This window comes from Nanorana parkeri, unplaced genomic scaffold (genome assembly GCF_000935625.1).
Source record: "Nanorana parkeri isolate BGI_ZX_2015 unplaced genomic scaffold, ASM93562v1 scaffold3041, whole genome shotgun sequence".
In the NCBI taxonomy this organism is placed as follows: Eukaryota; Metazoa; Chordata; class Amphibia; order Anura; family Dicroglossidae; genus Nanorana; species Nanorana parkeri.
The window spans coordinates 30,733-38,495 of record NW_017309309.1 but is presented as its reverse complement, the minus strand read 5'-3'; the positions used below and the strand labels follow the sequence as shown (position 1 = coordinate 38,495).

The window sequence follows — 7,763 nt, the reverse complement described above, 5'->3', positions numbered from 1 at the left end:
GGAGCCTCCGTACTGCTCTCTCCTCTTACCCGGTGATGTGAGGGGCGGGGCATTCTCCATCACCACGTCCTTGTAGAGATGCCGGTGTCCTTCTAGATACTCCCACTCCTCCATGGAGAAATAGACAGAGACATCCTGACACCTTATAGGAACCTGACACACACAATGATACCGTCACCACCCAGACACGCCCCTCGTCTGTTCCTGGACCATGTCCCAGAATTCCCGGCACTGCTCACCTCTCCCGCCACCCCCCAGACACGCCCCTTGTCTGTTCCTGGATCATGTCCCAGAATTCCCGGCGCCGCCCACCTCTCCCGTCACCACCCAGACACACCCCTTGTCTGTTCCTGGATCATGTCCCAGAATTCCCGGCACCGCTCACCTCTCCCGCCAGCAGCTCTATGATCTTCCTGGTGACTTCTAGAACCTTCTTAGCCTTGTTCCTGCGGGGTTTCATAGAGTGAGGTGAAGGCACTGTGATGGTTAAATGGTCTCCGTTCTTCACCGGAGGAAAACTCTGTTTTGAAAGAAGAACACTAAAGTCATGTGACCTCCCAGAATCCTCCTCACCACTCCGGTCAGCTCTAAATGTTATTAATAGACATAAGAGTGATGTCATGTGATCTCCCAGAATCCTCCTCACCTCTCCAGTCAGCAGGTAGATGATCTCCAGGATGAAGTCCAATATCTTCTCATTCACTTGGCTTTGGTCTTTGTCCATGCTTATTGATTTGGTCATGTGACCTATACAGGACTCTACCATCTATCAACAAATAATAAACTGATAATTATTTGCGCTATACTGGGATGAAGACGTCTCCACAGTGGTCCTCCAAAGTTCTCATAGGTCTGTCTTATACCGCTTGTTATACTATATAAATGGCTCTATATTTAGGATATATCCGGCCTATAAATGGCGACTCTGGATGGACAGTTGGATAAATGGCTCTATATTTAGGATGTATCCGGTCTATAAATGGCGGCTCTGGATGGACAGTTGGATAAATGGTTCTATATTTAGGATGTATCCGGTCTATAAATGGCGGCTCTGGATGGACAGTTGGATAAATGGCTCTATATTTAGGATGTATCGGGTCTATAAATGGCGGCTCTGGATGGACAGTTGGATAAATAATATATTATTACCTCCTCCGCTGCCAGTTCTAGCAATGTCTTCTGTTTTCCTCCCAACTCACCTCTGACCCAAAATGTCCTGTTTAGATTCATAGATCACTTCCTGTCTGTACTTGACATCACTTCCTGTCTGTGCGGGGTACGAGATCGCCCCCTTCTGTATAATATAAATATTGCAGCCTACATTGCTGTTCATCATTACGAGCAATTTTTTTTACAGGTGTGTTCTTCAGTTCGAACAGAAGCGACGTCATAATGAGGGAGTTCAATTTCCTGTAATATTCACTTTATTTTATTAGTAAGTTTGATTGACTATAAAAAAAAATTATTTATTAAATATTTTCCACAATTTATAATAATAATAATTGACGACAACGTGATTAATACTATTAATTTACATCCACATACATACATTCCTACATTTAGAATCTCGCTACTTAAAAGGAGAACTATGGGGGTCAGTGTTTTCTCCCCATGGTTCTCCTCAGGGTCACGTCACTACACGGCGCCCGGCTTCCTGATTGGCCGGCCAGACGACTGCGGCTGGGTACCTGGATGAAGGCCGCGTTCTCGCTGGAGAGGCCCCCGGGGGTGACAGGCTGCACATACTAAGGTAACCTTACCTCACGAGGCCAGCTTCCTGATTGGCCAGCTTCCCAGCCAGTCGGGAAACCGGGCAGCGTGTAATGACGCGCTGCCCGGCTTCCTGATACAGGAAGCACTCGTGCTAGGCATCGGAGCATTTGGGCGCGTACGAGTACTCGCCCAAATACTCAGAGTCGGTACCGATATCGATACTAGTCTCGGTATATCCCTAATTTTTATACTATTGTACTACGATTGTAATGTTTTCCTTATATTGTAAATCGCTGCGCAAAATGTAGGTGCTCTATAAATCCTGTGTAATAATAATCAAACCCGGAAATCTTTCTGATTTTGTCCTCACCCCCAATACCACTTGGGTCTATCCTCCCCCGAGAGGATCTGAGACTCGTGCAATGACAAGTGTTCCCGGGTCTCCTCCTATCTCTAGAGTTCCCGGGTCTTCTTCTATCTCTAGAGTTCCCGGGTCTTCTCCTATCTCTAGAGTTCCGGGTCTTCTCCTATCTGTAGAGTTCCCTGGTCTTCTCCTATCTGTAGAGTTGCCGGGTCTCCTCCTATCTCTAGAGTTCCCGGGTCTCCTCCTATCTCTAGAGTTGCCGGGTCTCCTCCTATCTCTAGAGTTCCCGGGTCTCCTTCTATCTCTAGAGTTCCCGGGTCTCCTTCTATCTCTAGAGTTCCCGGGTCTCCTCCTATCTCTAGAGTTCCCGGGTCTCCTTCTATCTCTAGAGTTCCCGGGTCTCCTTCTTATCTCTAGAGTTCCCGGGGCTCCTATCTCTATAGTTACTGGGTCTCCTTCTATCTCTAGAGTTCCCGGGTCTCCTTCTATCTCTAGAGTTACCGGGTCTCCTTCTATCTCTAGTGTTCCCGGGTCTCCTATCTCTAGAGCTCTCGGGTCTCCTCCCATCTGGAGGAAGGCCGCGTTCTCGCTGGAGAGGCCCCCGGGGGTGACAGGCTGCACATACTAAGGTAACCTTACCTCACGAGGCCAGCTTCCTGATTGGCCAGCTTCCCAGCCAGTCGGGAAACCGGGCAGCGTGTAATGACGCGCTGCCCGGCTTCCTGATACAGGAAGCACTCGTGCTAGGCATCGGAGCATTTGGGCGCGTACGAGTACTCGCCCAAATACTCAGAGTCGGTACCGATATCGATACTAGTCTCGGTATATCCCTAATTTTTATACTATTGTACTACGATTGTAATGTCTTCCTTATATTGTAAATCGCTGCGCAAAATGTAGGTGCTCTATAAATCCTGTGTAATAATAATCAAACCCGGAAATCTTTCTGATTTTGTCCTCACCCCCAATACCACTTGGGTCTATCCTCCCCCGAGAGGATCTGAGACTCGTGCAATGACAAGTGTTCCCGGGTCTCCTCCTATCTCTAGAGTTCCCGGGTCTCCTCCTATCTCTAGAGTTCCCGGGTCTCCTATCTCTAGAGTTACTGGGTCTCCTATCTCTAGAGTTCCCGGGTCTTCTCCTATCTCTAGAGTTCCCGGGTCTTCTCCTATCTCTAGAGTTCTCGGGTCTCCTTCTATCTCTAGAGTTCCCGGGTCTTCTCCTATCTCTAGAGTTCCCGGGTCTTCTCCAATCTCTAGAGTTCCCGGGTCTCCTTCTATCTCTAGAGTTCCCAGGTCTACTTCTATCTCTAGAGTTCCCGGGTCTCCTTCTTATCTCTAGAGTTCCCGGGGCTCCTATCTCTATAGTTACTGGGTCTCCTTCTATCTCTAGAGTTCCCGGGTCTCCTTCTATCTCTAGAGTTCCCGGGTCTCCTTCTATCTCTAGAGTTCCCGGGTCTCCTTCTTATCTCTAGAGTTCCCGGGTCTCCTTCTATCTCTAGAATTGCCAGATCTACTTCTGTCTCTAGAGTTGCCGGGTCCGCTTCTCTTTCTAAAGTTGCCGGGCCTTCTTTTATCTCTACAGTTCCCGGGTCTACTTCTGTCTCTAGAGTTCCCGTGTCTACATAGCTGTCGCACCCATTTTGATGTTCCTATTCCACCTGCTGTGTGTTTAATAAATATCATAGAGAGTGAAGAAGAGCAAAGAGAATGCCCCGGTGTTGGCAGGAATAGAGAAAGGAATTGTGGTAGGCCAACCTCACCAACAGAGTCTCGAAGAAAAAGAAGAAGCCAGCAGAAGACTCAGCACAACGGACTCCACCTGGAACTGAAATTACACAGATGCCAGAATCTTCCCCTTTAAAAACTAATTTTCTTAATCATGAAGTTGCTCTATGGACTGAACAGTCCCATCTGTTAGATATCACGTATATTTGTCAAGAGAATCAGCAGGTATGTGGGTGCGGATATCTAATCAGATTTCCTTTAGCTGTTAAACATTTCCCGCACTCAGAACATATTGACTCTTTTCCCTGTCATATTACATGCATTGTTTCCAAGTGAAAGGTTTCCCACAGTCTGAACACGGAAGTAGAGTGTTAGCCTGTGTGATCTCTTTGATATTTAAGAAAGTTTCTATGATGACTGAACCCTTTTCCAAGCCCTGAACTTGAGATAAGACGATCACCCATGTGACTTTTCTGGTGTTTCAGAAGTTCTATTTTTTGAATAAAATATTTCCCACACTCTGGACATAAATATGGTCTTTCACCTGTGTGAATTTTCTGGTGTCTAAGAAGGTTTCCTTTCTGTGTAAAACATTTCCCACACTCTGGACATGAATAGGGTTTGTCACCAGTGTGAATTTTCTTGTGTCTATGAAGTTTTCCTTTTTCAATGAAACTTTTTCCGCACTCTGAACATGAATAGGGACGCTCACCAGTGTGAATTCTCTGGTGTTTAAGGAGTTCTCCTTTCTGCATGAAACTTTTCCCACACTCCGTACATGAATAAGGTCTGTCATCTGTGTGACTTTTCTCATGTCTAAGAATGCTTTCCTTCTGACTGAAACATTTCCCACACTCTGTACATGAATAAGGATTCTCACACGTGTGAATTCTCTGGTGTGTAAGAAGGCTTGCTTTCTGACTGAAGCTTTTCCCATACTCTGAACATGAATAAGACCTGTCACCTGTGTGAATTTTCTGGTGTGTAACGAGGCTTCCTTTTTGATTGAAACATTTCCTGCACTCTGGACACGAATAGGGACGTTCTCCTGTGTGGATTCTCTTATGTTTATGAAGCTCTTCTATCCGAGTGAAACATTTCTCACATTCTGAACATGAATAGGGACGCTCCCCTGTGTGAATTCTCTGGTGTTTAAAAAGACTTCCTTTCTCAGTGAAACTTTTCCCACACTCTGAACATAAATAGGGCCGTTCACCTGTATGACCCCTCTGGTGTCTAAGAAGGCTTGCTTTCTGACTGAAACATTTCCCGCACTCTGGGCATGAATAAGGACGCTCGCCTGTGTGCACTTTCTGGTGTGTAAGAAGGTTTCCTTTGTGAGTGAAACTTTTCCCACATTCTGAACACGAATAGGGACGCTCACCCGTGTGAATTTTCTCATGTCTACGAAGGTCTCTATTTTTAGTAAAAGATTTCCCGCACTCTGAACATGACAATGAACTCTTTCCTGTGTGATCACCTCCAGGTCTTGAGGAGGATTCTTTGGGATTAGGTGGATCTGTGGCTCTCTCCGCACTGTGAGATCTCAGAGGTGTATCTGGAGTTCCGGTCTGGGAGATATCAGATGATTCCTGAAGATTAGAGGGATCCATTGATGTCTGGAGACTTCCTCCCGGAACGTGTTGTGTGACGTCATTATAATCTGGAGATAAAATCAGATGATCCTCAGAGATATTCCGGACGTCACCTCCTCCTGTTGGAAAACAAGGTTTCAATCCAATTTTTAGAAGTATTCTTCATGCCTCACATTCAGAAATCATACGTGGTGGTGGAACGCTAAACATGTGTACAGAGCTCTGTCATGGAACCGGGAGCAATCGTCACATGACAATATAAATACAAGCCAGATACAACCACACCACACAGGAGAACATGGGACATGATGACATTGTAGAGAAGGACCTTCCTCCACCTCATTTCTTGGAGTCATGACCATAGAGAAGGACCTTCCTCCACCACATTTCATGGAGTAATGACCATAGAGAAGGACCTTCCTCCACCACATTTCATGGAGTCATGACCACAGAGATGGACCTTCCTCCACCTCATTTCATGGATTCATGACCACAGAGATGGACCTTCCTCCCACCTCATTTCATGGAGTAATGACATTGTAGAGATGGACCTTCCTCCCACCTAATTTCATGGAGCTAGCCTCAACACCACTCCTAAAATATATGACTTTTGCTGCAGCCAAGGATTCACCTTGGCAGGTTGGAGAGCAAACAGCCTATTTAGTTCACCCGTTTGGTGAGCAGTGAACAGCCAGAGTGCGGAACAAACCCGACATCGGCCCGAAATCCATTCTCATCCCAAATATTCATAGAACTAAAATGAAACCATTTCTGTATTTAGTGTTTATGACTTACTTGTCTCCGTATGTAGAGAAGATTTCTCCTGTTTAGTCTTCACCATCATCTCCCCCTCCTCCATAGACTGCTGAGCTCCTCCCACCAACGTCTCTTCTTCCTTTTTGTCCTCAACTTTCATGTCTTTCAGTTCTTCATCCTAAACCCCAAATTATAGAACACATGTATAGTACGAACAATACATTACTTCGAAGAATGTCCGCTTATAGCTTAGAAGACATTTTCGGCCTACACGCTTCATCCTACCCACCTGACCATGGTGGGGGACGGTGAGATCTTCCTGGGTGGGATCCCGGGAATACAGGGGGCGGGGACATCTCTCTGGTGGGTTCCTCTTACTGGATCCATCTGTAGGAAACACACACACTGACTGAATACATTGTTTCTATGTGTGTATCAGATGATGGGGGATGTAGGCGGAGCCTCCGTACTGCTCTCTCCTCTTACCCGGTGATGTGAGGGGCGGGGCATTCTCCATCACCACGTCCTTGTAGAGATCCCGGTGTCCTCCTAGATACTCCCACTCCTCCATGGAGAGATAGACAGAGACATCCTGACACCTTATAGGAACCTGACACACACAATGATACAGTCACCACCCAGACACATCCCTCGTCTGTTCCTGGATCATGTCCCAGAATTCCCGGCACCGCTCACCTCTCCCGTCACCACCCAGACACACCCCTTGTCTGTTCCTGGATCATGTCCCAGAATTCCCGGCACCGCTCACCTCTCCCGTCACCACCCAGACACACCCCTTGTCTGTTCCTGGATCATGTCCCAGAATTCCCGGCGCCGCTCACCTCTCCTGTCAGCAGCTCCATCATCTTCTGGGTGACTTCTAGAATCTTCTTGGCTCTGGTCACCTTTGTTGTCAGGCGGTGAGGTGGAGGCTCTGTGATCGGTGAGGTCCTCTGAAGACATCTGTTGGGTGTTAATGGATCACAAGTTTTTTTCTTCACTACTTTATAATCCTGAGAGAGACAAAATAATCACTAAAGATTTCCCAGAATCCTCCTCACCTCTCCGGTCAGGTCTGTGTTTTATGAATAGAGATCAGAGTGATGTCATGTGACCTCCCAGAATCCTCCTCACCCCTCCGGTCAGGTCTGTGTTTTATGAATAGAGATCAGAGTGATGTCATGTGACCTCCCAGAATCCTCCTCACCTCTCCGGTCAGCAGGTAGATGATCTCCAGGGTGAGGTCCAATATCCTCTCAGTCATGTGGCTTTGGTCTTTGTCCATGTTGATTGATTTGGTCATGTGATCTATACAGGACACTCCCCTCTCTCTGCCAATGTTTAATAAACCGATCATTATTTGCACCCTGCCGGGATGAAGGCATCTCCACGACGTTCCTCCAAAGTTCTCATAGCTCTCTCTCGGACCTCTCGTTATCCTTTGTTCCTGGCCTCCATTTGTTTGTCCTCTCAATTCAATTGCGGATGGACAATTGGCACTAAATAGAATCTATCTACGTGTAGAGACAATGGACATCTCATTGCCTATAGGAGAAGAAGAGGACGGACATGACGGGGGGGGGGGGGGATAAAGGGGGGGGTCTTTAT

The 7,763-nt window shown here is 46.9% G+C and overlaps 1 pseudogene; it reads right to left on the bottom strand.

Annotated features, from left to right (window-relative positions):
• The window catches only part of LOC108802700, a 39,208-nt pseudogene that overhangs the window by 11,882 nt on the left and 19,563 nt on the right, over positions 1 to 7,763 (bottom strand).